The sequence below is a fragment of the Dasypus novemcinctus genome, chromosome 10 (assembly GCF_030445035.2).
Source record: "Dasypus novemcinctus isolate mDasNov1 chromosome 10, mDasNov1.1.hap2, whole genome shotgun sequence".
In the NCBI taxonomy this organism is placed as follows: domain Eukaryota; kingdom Metazoa; phylum Chordata; class Mammalia; order Cingulata; family Dasypodidae; genus Dasypus; species Dasypus novemcinctus.
The window spans coordinates 37,514,235-37,533,138 of NC_080682.1; the positions used below are offsets into that span (position 1 = coordinate 37,514,235).

Consider the following 18,904-nt stretch of genomic DNA (forward strand, 5'->3'; position numbering starts at 1 on the left):
TCCTGTATTATCAGTAGTGACTTTAAATAGAAATGGATTAAACTTTCTAGCCAGAAGGCAGAGATTAGCAGAATGGGTAAAAAATCATACAAGAGACTCACCATAAAGTCAGAGATACATTAGCTTGAAAATGAAAGGGTGGAAAAAATATATCATGCAAGTAACAATGAAAAGAGAGATAGGTTGTATGTACTACTATTGGATAAAATAGACTTTATGTCAAAACATTACAAGGGGCTAAGATGGTCATCATATGCTGACAAAGGAAATAATTCAACAGGAATATGTAACAATTATGTATATATATGCTCCTAATCATAGAGCTTCAAATTACATGAAGCTAACACTGACAGATTTGAAGGGAGAAACTGACAATGGTGTATTAATAATAGGAGACCTTATCATACCACTCTAGTGGATAGAATACTAGTCAGAATATCAATAAAGAACTAAAGGACTTAATATTACAGTAAACCAACTACACCTAACAGACCTACATAGAACTCTGCACCCAATAAAAATAGAATACACCTTCTTCTCAACTACACAAGGACAATTCTCAGGATAAATCATATATTGAGTAAAAAACAAGTCTCAATATATTCAGAATATTGAAATCATAGACTGTATATTCACTGACAAAATTAGAATGAAGCTAGAAATCAATAATAGAGGAAGAAATGGAAAATGAACAAATACATGGAAATTATATAACATATTATTAAACACCCAAAGAGCTAAAGAGGAAATCAGAGGTGAAATTAGGAAATATATTGAAGCAAATGAAAGTGAAAATACAACATACCAAAACTTATGGGATTCAGCAAAGCAATGAAGAGTGGTAAATTTATAGGTCTAAATGTTTATACTAAAAAAGAAGAAAGACTTCAAATCAAAGATCTAAATACACATTACTAGGAAAACTAGAAAAGAAGAGCCAGATAAACCCAAAGTAAGCACAGGGATGGAAATAACAAAGATTAAAGCAGAGATAAAAGAAATAAAAAATAGCAGTGCATGCAGAACCAACAAGAGTTGGTTGTTCAAAAACATCAATAAAATTGACAACCCTTTAGCTAGAATGACTAAGAAAATGAGAAAGAGAGGATACAAATAATGAAAATAGAAATGAAAAAGGATTTATTACTTTTGACCTGGATTAAATAAAAGTGATTATGAGGATACTATAAACAACTGTATGCCCATACATTAGATAACCTAGACAAAATGGGTCAATTCTTAGAAACACACAAATTTCCTACATTGACACAAGAAAAGATAGATCTGGACAAACCAATTACTAGTAAAAAGATTGAATCAATAATCAAAAACCTCCCAACGAAGAAAAACCCAGGACCAGATTACTTCACAGGGGTTATCTACCAAAACTTCCAAGAGATTTAAGTACAATTCTGCTCCAAATTTTCCAACAACTTGAAGAGGAGGGAATACTCTAATCCATTCTATGAGGCCAATGTCACTCTCATTCCAAAGCTGGATAAAGAAACCACACACACACACAAAAAAAGGAAACTGCAGTCCAATATCTGTTATGAATATAGATAAAAAATCCTAAACAAAACACTAGCAAACCAAATCCAACAGCATATTAAAATAATTATACTACATGATGAACTGGTATTTATCCCTGATACACAAGGTTGCTTCAACGTAAGAAAATATATGAATGTAATACACCACTTTAACAAAATGAAGGAAAAATAACATGATCATCTCAATTGATGAAAAAAAGCATTTGACATAATACGGCACCTTTTCTAGTAAAAACAGAGAACTAGGAATAGAAGGAGTCTTCCTCAAAATGGTAAAATCATGTATGAAAGCCCACTACTTATATCTATTTAAAGATGAAAAAAATGAAAGCATTCTATCTAAGTTCAGGAATAATGCAATGATGCCCAATGTCATGAATGTTATTCATCATATTAATGGACATTCTAGCAAGAATAATTAGGCATGAAAAATAGATAAATGACATCCAAATTGGAAGGGAAGAAGCAAGCATTCCTATTTGCAGTTGATATGATCCTATATACAGAACATCCTGAAAAATCTAGAGGCTTCCAAGGCTATGAAATGAATTCATAAAAGTTGTGGGGTACAAGATCAATATCCAAAAAGTAGTAGTGTTTCTTTATACAAACCATGAACATTCAAAACAAGTAATCAAGAAAAAAAATTCAATTCACAATAGAAAATAAAAGAATGAAATATCTAGGAAAAAATCTAACCAATAATGTAAAGGACTTATACACAGAAAACTACAAAACATTTCTAAAAGTAATCACAGAAAACTTAAATAGATGGAAGTTCATGAATTCAAAGACTAAAATAATTTAGATGTCAGTAACACTCAAAGCAACTTATAGATTCCACACACTCCCAATCTAAATTCCAAACACCGTTACTACAGAAATGGAAAATCCAATCATCAAATTTATATGGACATAAGGGACTGAACGTAACTAAAGTCATATTGAATAAGAAGTTGGAGGATCCATATTTCTTGATCTCAAAACTTATTACACAGCCAAATCTATCAAAATAGCATGGAACAGGCAAAAGAACAGACATGCAGCCCAATGTAATCAAACTGAGCACTTAGAAATCAACCTTCATATTTATGGACTAGTGATTTTTGAGAAGAGTGAAAAGACCACTCAATTGCAAAAAAATAATCTTTTCAACAATTGGTGCTGGGACGTTTAGAACTCCATTTGCAAAAGAAGGAGAACTCTTACCTCACTTTGTACAAAATTCTACTAAAAATGGATCAGAGAGTTAACTATAAGAGCCAGAAGTATCAAAATCCTTTAAGAGATGGTGGACTTTGCCCAGTGGTTAGGGCGACCGTCTACCACATGGGAGGTCCGTGGTCAAACCCCGGCCCTCCTTGACCTGTGTGGAGCTGGCCCATGCACAGTGCTGATGTGCACAAGGAGTGCCATGCCGTGCCATGCAGGGGTGTCACCCCCATAGAGGAGTCCCCCACATAGGGGAACCCCATGTACAAGGAGTGCGCCCCATAAGGAGAGCCGCCCAGCATGAAAGAAAATACAGCCTGCCCAAGAATGGTGCCACACACATGGAGAACTGACATGACTAGATGACCCAACAAAAAGAAATACAAATTCCCATGCCACTGACAACAACAGAAGCGGACAAAGAAGACACAGCAAATAGACACAGAGAACAGACAATCAGGGTGGAGGGGGGAGGGGAGAGAAATAAATAAATAAATACATCTTTAAAAAAAATCCTTTAAGAAATCACAGAGCCTCAACAGACTTGCAACTCCTACCCTCTGGTTTATTGGACTTACGCCAGTCAGCTGACAGGAAGGTAAAGAAGGTCAACCACCACACCAGAGAGCCAAGAGTGCCTACAACTGCAAGCAGAATTGCATCCATCATCCATGTGGAATCTAAGCTCCCTCTCAATACAGAGGTGGATTGGACATAACCATCACAGGGTCCACAGGATGGAGGAATAGAGTATGGATTAGAGTGGACTTACTGATATTCTACTATGGAACTATTGTGATTAGTAATGGAAGAAAATGTAGCACTGATGTGGAGAAAGTGGCCACAGTAACTGCTGAGGGTAGGGAGAAGGAAGAAGAGAGGTAATGTGGGGGCATTTTCAGGACTTGGCATTGTCCTGGGTGGTACTGCAGGGATAGTTGCTGGACATTGTATGTCCTGCCATGGCTCACTAGGTGGACTGGGGGAAAGTGTAAACTATAAGGTAAACCATTATCCATGTGGTGCAGCGGTGCTCAAAAATGTATTCACCAAATGCAATGAATGTCCCATGATGATGAAAGAGCTTGTTGATATGGGAGGAGTAGGGTGAGGGGGGTGAGGGGTCTATGGGAACCTCATATTTTTTTTAATGTAACATTTTATAAAAATAAAGAGAAAAAATAAATCGTAGGGAAACATCTTCAGGACCTTGTGTTAGGTAATGGTTTCTTAGAATTTACACTCAAACCACAAGCAGCAAAGGGAAACTAGATAAATGAGACCAATGTTAAAAAAAAAAAATTCTTCTTGAAGGACTTTATCACAACAATGTAACAAAAACTTACATAATGTGAGGAAATATTTTGAACCACATATTCAACATAGGCTTAATACCAGAATATAAAGAAATCTTTGAACTTAATAACAATCAGACAAACAAACTAATGAAAAAATGAACAGGGAAGCGGACTTGGCCCAATGGATAGGGCATCCGCCTACTACATGGGAGGTTCGTGGTTCAAACCCCAGGCCGCCTTGACCCATGTGGAGCTGGCCCATGTGCAGTGCTGATACGTGCAAGGAGTGCCCTGCTGCAGGGGTGTCCCCACATAGAGGAGCCCCACACGCAAGGAGTGTGCCTCATAAAGAGAACCACCCAGTGTGAAAGAAAGTGCAGCCTGCCCAGGAATTGCACCGCACACACAGAGAGCCACAACAAGATGATGCAACTTAAACACAGATTCCTGGTACTGCTGATAAGGATAGAAGCAGTCACAGAGGAGCATACAGTGAGTGGACACAGAGAGCAGACAAGGGGGGGTGGGGAGGGAAGAGAGATAAATAAGAAATAAATATTTTTAAAAAATGAACAAAAGATTGAATAGATTTCTTTCCAAAGATATACAATTGGAATGAAAACACATGAAAAGATGTTCCTACTGGGAATGGCTGCTATTTAAAAATGAAAATAACAAGTGTTGGAGAGGATTCAGGATGATAGGAACACTCATTTTTTTTTTGCTAGTCACAAATAAAATGCTGTAGCTGCTGTGCAATACAGTTTGGCAGTTTTTCGGAAAGCTATTTATAGAACTACCACTTGACTTGGCGATCCCATTACTAGATCATTACTAGATATCTATCCAAAAGAATTGAATGCAGGGACTCAAACAGATATATTTGCATACTGACTGTAATAACAATATTATTCACAATTTCCAAAAAATGGAAGCAACTCAAGCATCAAACAACTGATGAATGGATAAATAAAATGTGATATATACATACAACTGGGACATTAGTCAGCCATGAAAATGAATGAAGTTCTGACACAAGTGGCAACATGGATGAACTTTGAATACATCATGTTGCATGAAATAAGCCAGATAAAAAGGACAAATATTTCATTATCTCAATGATTTGAAGTAATTAGTATAAACAAACTCATAGAATCAGAATATACAATGGTCAGGGTGTTGGGGACAATTGGTGCGGGCATATGCTGAGATCAGCAATACCAATGGCATGGCCGCCAGAGCGGAGCCCATTTCCTGGTTCTTCTCCCTCCCTGCTCCTTTGTTCTCTGTTCCCGCCACTGCCCAGGCTAGCACAGTAATGCGCAGGCGCAAGGCGCGAAATTGAAGTCTGCCCTCCACCCCAGCAACAGCAGCCACCAATCCCTAAACCCTGCCACTTCCCCCAGCAACAGCAATAGCCAATCCCTAAACCCTGCCACTTCCCCCAGCAACAGCAATAGCCAATCCCTAACCGCCATCCCTCCCACTTCCCCTCCCCTTCCCAAGAGTATAAATGCTTTGTTCTCGCAATAAAATTTTGCAGCTTGATCCTCACCCTGTCTCGCTGTCATTCCTCGCATCTCCTGTCTCACCACTCGCGTGACCACCAGCCCCCGTTCGCAGCCCTGCAGGTCAGAGCTCATCTACTTTAACATCAGGGGATGTTGAAACAGTAGGGAGTGGGAAGTTGAGACTTAAAATATGCCGAGTGAGTCTCTTTTTGGAAAAATGGAAATATTTTGGTATTTGTTGGTGTAAAGGTAGCAAAACTGTGTGAAAGTAATTAACAACAATGAAAAATATATCTTGTGTGATTAAGAAGGGAAATGTTAGATTGTATATATGATAGTAGAATAAACATTTTTAAAAATACAGCAGAAAAGTTTTCCACAACTTTTTCAAAATTCTGAATAATTTTTAAATTATAAATATTGCAATGTATATAAAAATACATAATGTCACTCTGATCAACCAAAGTAAAATGATTGTCATTTTGCCACAAATTTATAAATAAAACAAATAATGCATTAATAAATGGAAAAGACACACTGCATATACCAGATGAGAGATTAGTAAAAAATGTGTATTAATAAAAATACTTATCAAAGATATCTCTAAGTGAAAACGAAAGTAATTGCAGTAACTACAGATTCTAGACAATATTGAATTCAGAGCAAAAATAAGTAATAATACAGAAATTTATGTCAACATTATATCTGAAAAGTTAAATTTTTAAAAAAAGATTTATTTATTTATTTATTTATTTCTCTCCCTTTCCCCCCCCCCCACCCCAGTTGTCTGTTCTCTGTGCCTATCTGCTGCACTTTTTTTGTCTGCTTCTGTTGTTGTCAGTGGCACAGGAATCTGTGTTTCTTTTTGTTGCATCATCTTGTTGTGCCAACTCTCCGTGTGTGCTGTGCCATTCCTGGACAGGCTGCACTTTCGCTCTGGGCAGCTCTCCTTACAGGGTGCACTCCTTGCACATGGGGCTCCCCTATGTGGGGACACCCCTGTGTGGCACTGCACTCCTTGCACGCATCAGCACTGCTCATGGGTCAGCTGCACACGGGTCAAGGAGGCCCAGGGTTTGAACCTCAGACCTCCCTTGTGGTAGACGGACACCCTAACCACTGGGCCAAGTCCGTCATCCTGAAAAGTTAAATTTTTAATAAAAATTTAGAATATTATGGAAAATATTTTAAAATTTGAATAAGTATTAAACAGTGATGAACTAAGTGAAAAATTGTTAACATTTTCCTCCTAAAACAGACATTGAACTTTATTTTAATCTTTCAAAAATTATTTAAGAAAATGAGCAAATATAATTTTACAAAGAATATCTTAATATAAATTAAAAGAATGAAAATCACTAGAGTGCAAAGGAATATGTTTAACAACACTGCTGAAGTTTAAAATAAAAAATATATTTTTCTTCATTTTCATTGGAAAATGAAGTAAACATACATCCTTAAATAATTATTGAGGAACACAAGAAATTAAAACTACAGTTCCAGATTACTCAGGGGAATTTTTTAAAGGAAATTTAAAGAACCTAACTGACTAAAATATTTGGAAAATCACAAAATTTGGATTAATTATCAATTCTTAGCTTTACTAAACATTTTAAAACAATGAGCCAATAATTTAACTGAAGAACACATTTCTTTATAAAGAACATTCCAATCTTACATAGATAAGGAGAAAGGAACTGATTTTTCTGAAAATAAAAACAAATTAAACAGAGAAGCACTAAGTATAGATCTTGTTGGCACATCACAGAATGATAGGTTGTTCAAATCAAATTATTAACTGGTAGACACAAAAGAGGTATGACTATATGCAGACAGCTGACCTTATGAATTTACGAAACTTCAAGTCTCAAAGCAAAGATAGATGAGATTCTTGATTCCCTCATGTACCATGAAAACCTTTATATCCCAAATTTAAATGACAGAGGAATACAAAATGTCTTATGATAAGTTGAAATAAAGAGCTACAAAAGAGAAAAATAAAATGACAATATTGTGCATATTTGTGAAATATGTACATAAAATATGTAAGATTAGTCTAGAAGACCATGAACAAAACTTTCAAAATTGGTTAGGATATTTCTATTTTCTTTAATAGTATAAATACATTTGACATTTTCTTCAATGTTCACATATACTTTTTTCTATAATATTCTATCACAAGATTATTTTTTGCTTTAAGACAAAACATTAAAGGGCTGTTTTGCTTTTTTAGAGGTCTGTTTGTTTATGGATAAGAATAGCTATGAGTTTTGTAAAACACCCATGAAGCTTTCTGTAACAAAAGCTTTTATATGTTTAAAATTTTGCCAGAATTTAAGTTTTTATGAAAGTGATCAAAATTTATTAGTTTTTTTTTGTTGAATCTCAGATTTAATTGGTATAATATTTCTTTGGATTTAAAATTAAAATATACCTTGTACAGTTGAGGAAAATTTATGTAAAGTTCCAGTGACTCATTAACAGCAGATATTGAATCTAAACCCTATGTCATCCAGTCCAAAGAAACATTCTTTACAACTGTGCTATATTTCTTTTCTACAAAATAAACAGAATGACTTCTGAAGGTGCAATCCATAATAATGTTCTCTGACATTGGAACACTTATAGGGAAATCTATTATACAATTTGAAAGATAGGACAAATATTTTTTTGTGCATTAGTTGTCCCAAAACTGCATATATTTAAACTACAAGTTTAACACACATTTCATAGCCAGCAATTATTTTGTAGATTTCTAAAAACATATTCCTGGAAATGTTCTGAATAATGTGTGCTCATGTATAGTATGATTCAACAAAAATGCAAACTAATTAATGGATGCTTATACATTTAGAGAGTGACCAAGTAAATACCCAAATAGGAAAGAAAGAATAGATAAATTTAATTGTTCAGCATCCCTGTTATCTCAATTGCCTGGAGCCCTGTCTCTTCTGTATGATTCTAATGAGAGCATTTTTCACTTCTTTGTTCCTAAGACTATGGATGACTGTATTCAGCATGGGAATCACCATAGTATAAAACAGATGACACTTGATCTCTTCCAAAAGAGTAAGACTTTGGTTTTAAATAAGTAAAAATCACAGTGCTAAAATAGATGATGACTCCCAAGAGGTGTGAGGCACAAGTAGAAAAAACTTTGCTCTTTCCTGAAGTGGAATTAATTTTCAGGATTGTAGACAGAATAGACACGTAGGATACAGATATTGTGATAAGAGATACAATTACATTAAAACTAGAGAGAATAATTTTCATGATTTCAGTGTCATGAGTGTCAGTGCAGGACAGGGCTAAAATTGAGGTTAATTGTTTGTTTTGTTTTTCTGCTTGTTGTCTTATCCTTTTTTTGTTTGTTTTTACTTTTATTTATTGTTCTTTCAATTTTTTAATTTTTCTACCATCTGTTTTCATTGTTTTTCTTTCATTCCACCTCTTCTTTGGTTTTCATTCTTTTTCTTTTTCTCTTTTTTCTTTTCTTCTTTTCTCATCTCTCTGGTTTTTATTTATTTCTATTTTTTTCTATTCCACATTCTTTTAATTTTTATTCCTTTGTATTTTTATGGGTTTTTTTTTTTACTAGTATTACTTATTTTTCTAGCTCTTGTATGGTTCCTCTACTACCCTTTAAAATTATTTTTACTATTATTCTTTTTCTCTTTTCTCTTTTTCTTGACCTAATATTTTTTGAAGGGAACACAATTACAAGGATATACAATAAGAAGAACTAGTAGTGAAAAAAGAACCTTACCACACACACACACACAAAAACACACAGAACACAAATAAAACACTAGAGTAGAAAGAGAAGCTAACTAACCAAATAGGTCCATCTAGATAAATAGATGTCTACACACCAATAGAAAATCATAAGGCATATTAAGAAACAGGATAGCATCCTCCAGTCTAATGAACAAAACAAAAAAACGGGAGATGCAGAACATGGAACAATTAATGAAGAATGTCAAAATAAATATTAAGAATCAACTTAATGAAGTTAAGGAAGACATAAAGGATATTAATAAAACACTAGTGTGTTGTATCAGTGGGTGGAGACCCACATAATGAGTGGGAAGGAGTTGGATTCCCATCCCGGGGAGACCAGATATGTTCTCAAACAGAGGGAAGGGTGTTTTTGGAGAGCATGGGTGGTTCCTAGTAGAAGAAAACTAACTAGTGTGTGAAGCCATCAGCATTGTTGCAAGTATCTATAAATTTTATCCTTCAAGTAGTGAAGTCTGGTGGGTGCTGAGGGTCCCAAGGGGAAGGGAAGAACAGAATAGATGGAAGATGGGGTTTTAGAGGGCAATGGAGTTGTTCTGCATGATCTTGTAATGATGGATACAGGGCAGGTTAAATTTTATTTTAAAACTTATAAAAGTGTATTTTCTAAAGTGTAAACCATAATGTGAACCAATGACCATGTTGGTAACTATGTATCACTTGACAATTTAAACAATAGTCTAGTCATATTTATTAAAGAACTATGAATTTTGTCATAGGATATATTTTATATTAGTTAATTGTAAATATTATTTAATTATTTAATTAATTCCTATGTTTATGGGAATTTTGAGAAAATTAAATAAGTTTTTCTTCAAGGAAGAGGAAACTGGATTTCAGGGTTTTAAATTATTAACTTAATGGCACATAGCTATGGCATATGATTTTTGATGAGAGTTCTTTTTCTACAAGAGGCAAAAAACGTTCAATGTGAATGTTTTAATCATATAGCTTATTTTTCCAGAAACATTCACTAGTTTACAACTGGAGAAAAAAATCATCTTGTTGATCTTCTGTCCCAAAAGAGAAGGTGTTTTCTTCTTGGGACATCCCCATTCGACTTCAGGCTATCAAGAAGAGCTTATCATTCTTATAAACTTATATAAAAGTCCAAATGTATTTTGTATTCCTAGAATTTCTTAATTAAGTGAGAAGTTCTATTCCACATGTACAAAGAATGGGTCTTCATCATTAATACAATGTTTTAGAAACTCTAAGTTTGAATCTCATACTAGAGTATATACTTTAATATTTAATTAGAGACTGGGTGTTCTATTAGAGTTTATTAAAAATTGAACCACATGCCTACCAGAAAATAGCAGGGAAAATAGGAAAATCTCCTAACATTTAGTTCAATAATGTAAATGTGTTATTTGTTCTAATAAAGAGAATGATCAAGAATAGGGATATTAGGAATAAAGGACTACATTTTTATATTAGTAAAATTTTTAAATGGAAAGATTAACTTTCCACTGTCCATTTGGTATATGCAAAATTAATTATTTTTCTGACAGGAATATAAATATATTTAAGACTATCTTACTATTTAAAAATTGATTTAGAGACCATGGTAGTTTTTGCTTGTTTATTTTAATTTCATTGCCTAATTTAGCTTTATGGTTTAAAAAAAAAGAATTTCAATAGGTGAAGGTATTATTCTGTGTTCTTTCTTGAGGATAAAATGTCAAAAAAAATGGAAGGTCACAATAAAATTGCAATATGGTCAAGTGGAAATACCTTAGATTGTGGAGTTAAGAAATCTTGGCTTAAAATCTGGTTCTATTATTAACTGACTGTTGCTTGTCTATTTTTATTCTAGAATTTTCATAGGTTCAAGTAAGCATTTTTGTACCTGCATATTAATGAAACCATTAATTTTATATATTAAAAAGTCTTTCACCTAGATCTGGGAAATTTAAGGCCTGTTCCTTACTTCTCATTTCAGTAATTTTAAGTTGATTTGTTCCTTCTCTTCTTGACAGATGAGCATCTGAATATGACAAAACCTTAGTGTATTTCATGCCATGGAGATAAATCATTGTAGATCACTGAATATAATATGGCCTAATTCATGGCAAATGCTTCACTCTCTTAAAGCTAGGAAAACACAACTCACAATTAAATAGGAATAGGTCAAACATTTCGGTCTTTGCATGCTAAAGAAAAAAAAATTACCATCAGGAAATCTCACTCTAAATATAGTGGATCTTGAATTTGCAAGTTGTTGTACAATTTAGTGCATACTTAAACATTTTGTTTTGTTTGTTTTGTTTATGTCATGTAGCAACTTAAACATTTTGTTTTGTTTGTTTTGTTTATGTCATGTATTATTTTTTTCTTCACATGCCACAAAGTGAGAAACAGTCTAAATACCTGAAGAAAAATAGCAGAAATCAAACTCTACTTTGTGGCAAATATTGTGATTTAATTATTTCAGCAGTAGATTTATAGACAATTTTAATAATGATCATTGGGTGATATTTAATTCATAATTATTTAAGAGTATTCATAAGTAATTTTAAAACATTAGTGAAATGGCCATAATGTGTTCTTGAGAGAAATATGTCCCAAAAATCCAGTAAAGGACTTTGCAGGGTTAGTGATCATAGGAACAGAAAAAAACATATATTGTTATTTAGTTAAAATTTCAACAAAATAATGGTTCAAGAAGTTGCAAAGGCTAAAAACTAGTAATGTAAACATATGTATTTAAAGAAACAAAAAAAAAGTAATGTACTCTTTTTAACATCACACAAGTTGCATCTACCTTCAGAACACCTGCTGCTGCTGCAAGGTCATCACTGCTCCTGTAGGGGAACTGGAATGGAAGTCTTGACAGCAGAAGCCATTTGGTGTGAATAGAAGGCCTTGTAAGACAGGTTGAAATGTTATCTTATCCCATATTTAAGTCATCAGGAAGCATTTAAAAACTAAATAATTTTCACATTGTTTCTCATTTATATTTAGTATAATCTTGTGATATGAATATGGTTCCTCCCATTTTCTAATTATGACTATTTTTAAAAGGCATTCCATACACATTATAGCAAATTTAAGATTAGCAACCAGGTGCATGATTTCTATTATAACTTTTCTGGATGTAAAAATTACAATATTAATTCATCTTTGTGATTTTAATATGTTGAAATGTGAAAACAAGTGGTACAAAATTTAACAAAAAAATAACTGGAAAATAAAGCACTTAAATTTCCAGGGATTTGGTTGTTTGGTTGTTTGTTTTACCTGGCTCATGTAGAAAAAACTGAAGGAACATTTCTTCATTTATTTTAAACAGAAAATGCATCTATTTGAGCCAATTATCATTATCACTCCCTATCTCATCATTGCCTAGGATATCATTACAGCATTCTGAGGGGGAAAAATGATGCTATGACTTGGCAGACTCTAATTTTGTGGAATATTGCCTGGAGCACTTATATACTGAAATGTCTCTATTGGCATTAGACTTTGAGCCATATAGTATTCCATTGAGGAATGTGACTTAAGTCACCATGTTTATATTGAGGGGCATCACGGATAACACAGAGCTGAAAGTCTCCCTGTTTTTATTATTTCTAGCCATCTATACCTTTACTTTGATAGGAAATTTGGGACTGGATGTATTGGTCATAGGAGATTCCCAGCTCCACAATCCCATGTACTGTTTTCTGAATGGGTTATCACTCTTGGATGCTTGCTATTCTTCTGTTGTCACCCCCAAAATGTTGGTCAGCTTCCTGTCAGTGAATAAAGGCATTTCATTTCTTGGTTGTACAAGGCAGATTTTTTTGTTGTTGTTGTTACTTTTGGGACTACTAAATGTTTTCTGCTGGCTACAATGACTTATGATCACTATGTAGCTATCTACAATCCACTGCTCTATTCAGTTAATATGTCACCACGAGTCTATGTGTCGCTCATCATTGCTTCCTATTTCAGTGGCATTTTGCATGCTACTACACACACTGTGGCAACTTCTAGCTTATCCTTCTGTGCATACAATGAAATTAAGCGTGTTTTGTGACATCCATCCACTTCTCGCTATTTCTTGTTCTGACACATCAATCAGCTTCTACTCTTCTATTTTCTTGGTTCTAATGAGAAAATTACTATTTTGATAGTCCTGATCTCCTATGGTTTCATTCCTATGACCATTCTGAGAGTGCGTTCTGCTGAAGGGAGGCAAAAAGTCTTTTCCACGTGTGACCCTCACCTAACTGGAGTGTCAAATTTACTGTGGGACAATCCTCTTCAGTATGTGAGACCAAATTCCAGTTATGGTTTAGATCATGATATGATAGTGTCTATATTTTACACTATTGTGATTCCTATGCTGAATCCCATCGTCTACAGGTTTAGGAACAAAAATGTTAAAGAGGCAATAAAAAAATTGTTTGAGAGTAATTGGTTCATAAGTAAAGAACAATTTTAACATTGAGTAAAACTGAAAGACTGTAGAAAATCAGTCCATAGCTCTCTGCTGAGAAACAAGGGGGAAAATGTCTTATTTTTATTTAATACTATTTACATATCCCAGAATTTTTCCAAAGAAAGCATTCATCAGCCCTCCAATGCATCATTTAACAAATGTAAATAAATTTTGTCAGCTGTATGCCTATGGCTATGTTCAAACTGATTCATATTACATATTCATTGATAAATTCATGTTAATATTGTTAGTTTTTGTGTAATTTATTTTTGTTAAATATAATTAGAGGCCATGTACTCAGGATTTGATGACTTGGTATAACCTCACATTGTTTAAAGTAAGTCCTTGGCTTGTGTTATGAAATGCATTGTTCTTCTTGAATTCCTGTGAAAGATCACCCAAATGTTATTTACTTATGCCAGTTGTATTCATTCTCTCTGATCTGTCCTTTGGAGTTGCCTTTTGCAATGTTTGGACCAACACTATAGAATTTTACTCCATTATTTCCTTCCTACTGTTGAGTCACAGAAACTGAGTAAATCCATTCTGACTATCCCCAAAATGATGATGATATTTGTTGAGTATATAATTAATGCTCTGAATAAAAAACAACTAGAAGGATATTCTTAAGTCTTATTTAGTCTGGTGTGTTAATTATTTTCTAAGTTTTGTTGACTTGAACATATATTAATAATTGTAGAGATTTACTTGTCTGTTGATATAATTCTGTTTCCCAGCAGAAATATTTAACCTATGTCTCTGCCAGAATTATCCCATCAGAAAAAAAAAAAACAAAAAATTTATCAAACAATTTATTCTGGATTACGAAGTTGAGATGCAATCCAATACTTTTCAAGACCATAATCTCTATTCAATTTTGCAAACAGAATTTTTACAATTCTGTTGGAACAACTATGTTTTATTGTGTGCTGCAGGCAAATAATGAAAATTCTCTGAAAACAAACACATTTTGAGAGACACAGCACTGACTATAATGTGGGCAGCATGTGATCCTATAAAGAAATTAAGTTCAGGAAGCAGACTTGGCCCAGTGGATAGGGCGTCTGTCTACCACATGGGAGGTCCCTGGTTCAAACCCTGGGCCTCCTTGACCCGTGTGCATCTGGCCCATGCACAGTGCTGATGCATGCAAAGAGTGCCCTGCCACACAGGGGTGTCCCCCACATAGGGGAGCCCCCCCACACAAGGAGTGCATCCCGTAAGAAGAGCGCCCAGTGGGAAAGAAAGTAGAGCCTGCCCAAGAATGGTGCCACACACACACAGAGCAGACACAAGAAGATGATGCAACAAAAAGATTCCTATGCCATTGACAACAACAGAAGCGGACAAAGAAGAATACACAGCAAATGGACAGAGGAAACAGACAACCTGGGGTGGGGGGAAGGGAGAGAAATAAATAAAATAAATCTTAAAACAATAAGTTAGAAAAAAAAGAAATTAATCTACTGGTGAGCCCATCCTGGCCTGTTGTGGTGGATGTGGGTGCTGCAGCTGCCGGTTTCTGGAGAAACCAATAAGCAGAGGCATTGCCACCGCTTCCGTGCCTCTACACCAGTGCTGCAATTTTACAGTCCTGAACAATCTCCTTTTAAAAAAAAATATTGTTTTTATTTTTATCTTTTCAGTACCTGCAGTAAAAAACCCCATTATGGAAACCCAGAAACTTTATAAAGGAAAGAGTTTGAATTCTGTGGAGTGTAATTTTGTGTATGAATTACGCTTAAAAAATAGGATTTTTCAGAAAGGTTAACAGGGTTAATTAATGATATATATAGTTATATAAACAGTAATTCTTTTAGTATTAAAATTTTTTAAGCATTTGTGATGACACTAGAAGGGAAAAGCTATATCTTTTCATGAATTGATTCATCATTAATTACAAAGTGAATGATGTGAATGCATGGTTCTTAAATGAAAAATAGAGTACTTAATTTTTATAAAGGCAATGTAAGAAGTTTTTCCCTGGAAAATTCATGTTTAATTTTTTATGGAGATATACCTTTAGATGTCTTCAATTCATCAGGTAAAATAAAGTGATGTGCATAGTAAGAAATAAGAATAGTGATGTTGTTGGAAGAGGAATCAAGTATAGGAAACATTTAACAAAGATAGGAGAGTTATCATCCTGTGAGCTTTAAGCAAAATATATTTGATATCACATATGCCATAATAAGGTTGGTTTCAACAAAGTTTGTGAATAATGGATTCCCCAAATTTAACTGAAACTAATATAAAATCCTATGAAATAAGCTTTGTGAAATTAGCCTTTAGATAATGTGACCATATGAAAACTTTAATTACATTTGTTTACTAGAATAAAACAATATTTTTTAATGCCTTAGTAAAGTGTTTTTAGGACTGATGCATATTTTTCCCGCTTTTGTAGCATATAATCAATAATTGACCTGGTATTCAGGCATTGTAGTTTGTAAACAAAAGCAAATTAAAGGCATAATTTAAAGCTTCTATAGTTGTTTAGAATTTTGTGAACACTAGTTTTCTTTAAAAATCAGCTTGATTTTCTTTTTAAATATGTTTTCAGAAGTATATTAATTCTTTCAGGTCATTAAGTTAGTATTACACTAAATTATAAGTAAATAACACTTGGATATCCTATATAGTATAATATAATCCCAAAGATTACTAAATTGCATCTTGGTAAAATTTAGGAGAGATAGCCATCCTACCTGAGTGTAAAATCAGGTATGAATCCAATAAAGAAGGGTTCATGAATTCTAGGTAAGTAGGAGGCTATCATCTGGTTTCTTTTTGTGAAAAAAAAAAAAATCTAATATAGTGTGAAGAGAAAAGAAGTTTTAAGAAAAGGCTTTTAGCAATCTAAATAAAATCACCTACTCATGCACAATACTATCCCCAAAGACTTGTCCCATGTACCCCTCATGAAAATTTTGTGAATAAAATGGAAGACAATACAATCTTGTCAAATTGAACCAATGGCAAAAAACAAAAAAGAAAATGAAGTATGACTTTTCATGTGAATTCTACAGAAAACCTACATTTTCAATTTTCTCTGCTGGTATTCCCATTTCAAAAGGGATCCATGCTTGTGCTGGTTTTCATTACACTGCTGTGAATAACAAGGTTAAATGCTTCTGTTGTGGCCTGATGCTGGATAACTGGAAAGAAGGAGACAATGTTATTAAAATGCATAAACAGCTATCCTAGCTATACCTTTATTCAGAATCTGGTTTCAGTTACAAGTCTGGGATCCACTTTTAAGTATACTTCTCTGAGGAGAAACAGTTCTGCACATTCATTATCTCCCACTTTTGAACATAGTGGCTCATTCAGTGTTTCTTATTCCAACATTTCACCAAACCCTGTTAATTCCAGAGTCGCTAAGACTTCTCTCCCTAGAGGACTAATCTGTACAGTTATGCAATTAGCACTAAAGAAGACAGATTTTTTACTTGCAATATGTGGCCATTAACCTTTTTTTTATCATCAGAATTGGCATGAGCTGATTTTTTATTATACAGGATGTGGAGATAGGGTAGCCTGCTTTGCCTGTGGTGGGGAATTGAGTACCTGGAAATCAAAGGATGATGCTGTGTCAGAACACTAGAAATATTTTCCCAACTTTCCCTTTTGGAAAATTCTCTAGAAACACTGAGGTTTAGCATTTCAAATTTGAGCATGCAGACTCATGCATCAAGACTGAGAAAATTACTTACTGGCCATCTAGTGTTCCAGTTCAGTCTGAGCAGCTTGCAAGTGCTGGTCTTTATTATGTGAGTCACAATGATGATATCAAGTGTTTTTCTTGTGACTGTGGCTTGCGGTGCTAGCAATCTGGAGATGATCCATCTGTAGAACATGCCAAGTAATTTCCAAGATGTGAATTCTTGACGCGCATGAAAGGGCAGAAGTTTGTTGATAAGATTCAAGATATTAATAAGTACGCTTATCTTCTTGAGTAGGAATTGTCAACTTCAGTCACTCCTGGAGATAAAAATTCTCATCCACCACTTGTTTATGTTGGACATATAGAAAGTTCTTCAGAAAATGCAGTTATGATGAATATACCTGTGGTTAAAGCTGCATTGGAAGTGGGCTTCACTTAAAGGAAATGCTGCAGCAAACATCTTCAAAAGCTGCTTAAAAGAAATTGACTCTACATTATAGAAGAACTTATTTATTGAAAAGTATATGATGTATATTCTAAAAGAAAATGTTTCAGATTTGTCACTGGAAGAAAAATTGAGGAAGTTGCAGGAAGAAAGAACTTGTAAAGTATGTACAGACAAAAAAGTTTTTATTGTATTCATTCCTTGTGGTCATCTGGTCGAATGCTAGAAGTGTGCCCCTTTTCTAATAAAATGCCCTATTTCTAGAAGTATAATAAAGTATAGTGTTTGTACATTTCTTTCATAAAAGAAATATGGAATATAGCCTGTCTAAAGAGAAAAGTCCTTATGATATTGAACATTCGGAGCCAACTGAATAAAGAAAGAATTGTGTTGCTAGTAACAGTCATGTGTTCTACTCTGCTTTGGTACTAGTAAATCTTATTTCCAAAAAAGAAAATTGATACCATCATAACATATTTAGTTTTAATCTCTGCTTAATTGCAAGAGATTTAAATTTGATGAGCTATATTAGTATATATGTGTGAACATATTGGGTATTAAAGGACTAATCACAGTGCTGTGATGTGATAATATCAGTAGTTACTGTGCTTGGTATTCTTTCAGAAAGCTTTGAGTATTCCTTAGGATTGTAGTTTAAAAGAACTGGAAACCTGAAGCTCAAGTTTTTCAGAGTTATGGTGCCAAATTCTCTTTGGTGCTTTTAATTTTTTAAATAAAACTTTTATCTTACTGGTAAACAAGCTTTTCCCTAATTTGTGAGAAGCATCTTAATAAAGTGCTATAAAAATACAAAAAAAATTAAGCTACTAGAAGCCATATCATATTAAAACTTTACTTTCTTGATTATGGTTTTTGAGATTATATTTCTGGAATAAAGAACAAAACTACTTCAAAAGTACTTCAAAATATTCAACTCTTAAAATAATTAAAATATTTGCATCATTCTGGGATCATGTTTAAGACTTTTAAC

General features: G+C 33.9%; 2 pseudogenes; both read left to right on the plus strand.

Annotated features, from left to right (window-relative positions):
- Positions 1-12,818: 12,818 nt before the first annotated feature.
- LOC101429550 (olfactory receptor 5T9-like) lies at positions 12,819-13,804 on the plus strand (annotated as a pseudogene).
- Positions 13,805-16,727: 2,923 nt separating this feature from the next.
- Positions 16,728-17,907, plus strand: LOC105745260 (baculoviral IAP repeat-containing protein 2 pseudogene; annotated as a pseudogene).
- The last annotated feature ends 997 nt before the right edge of the window (positions 17,908-18,904 follow it).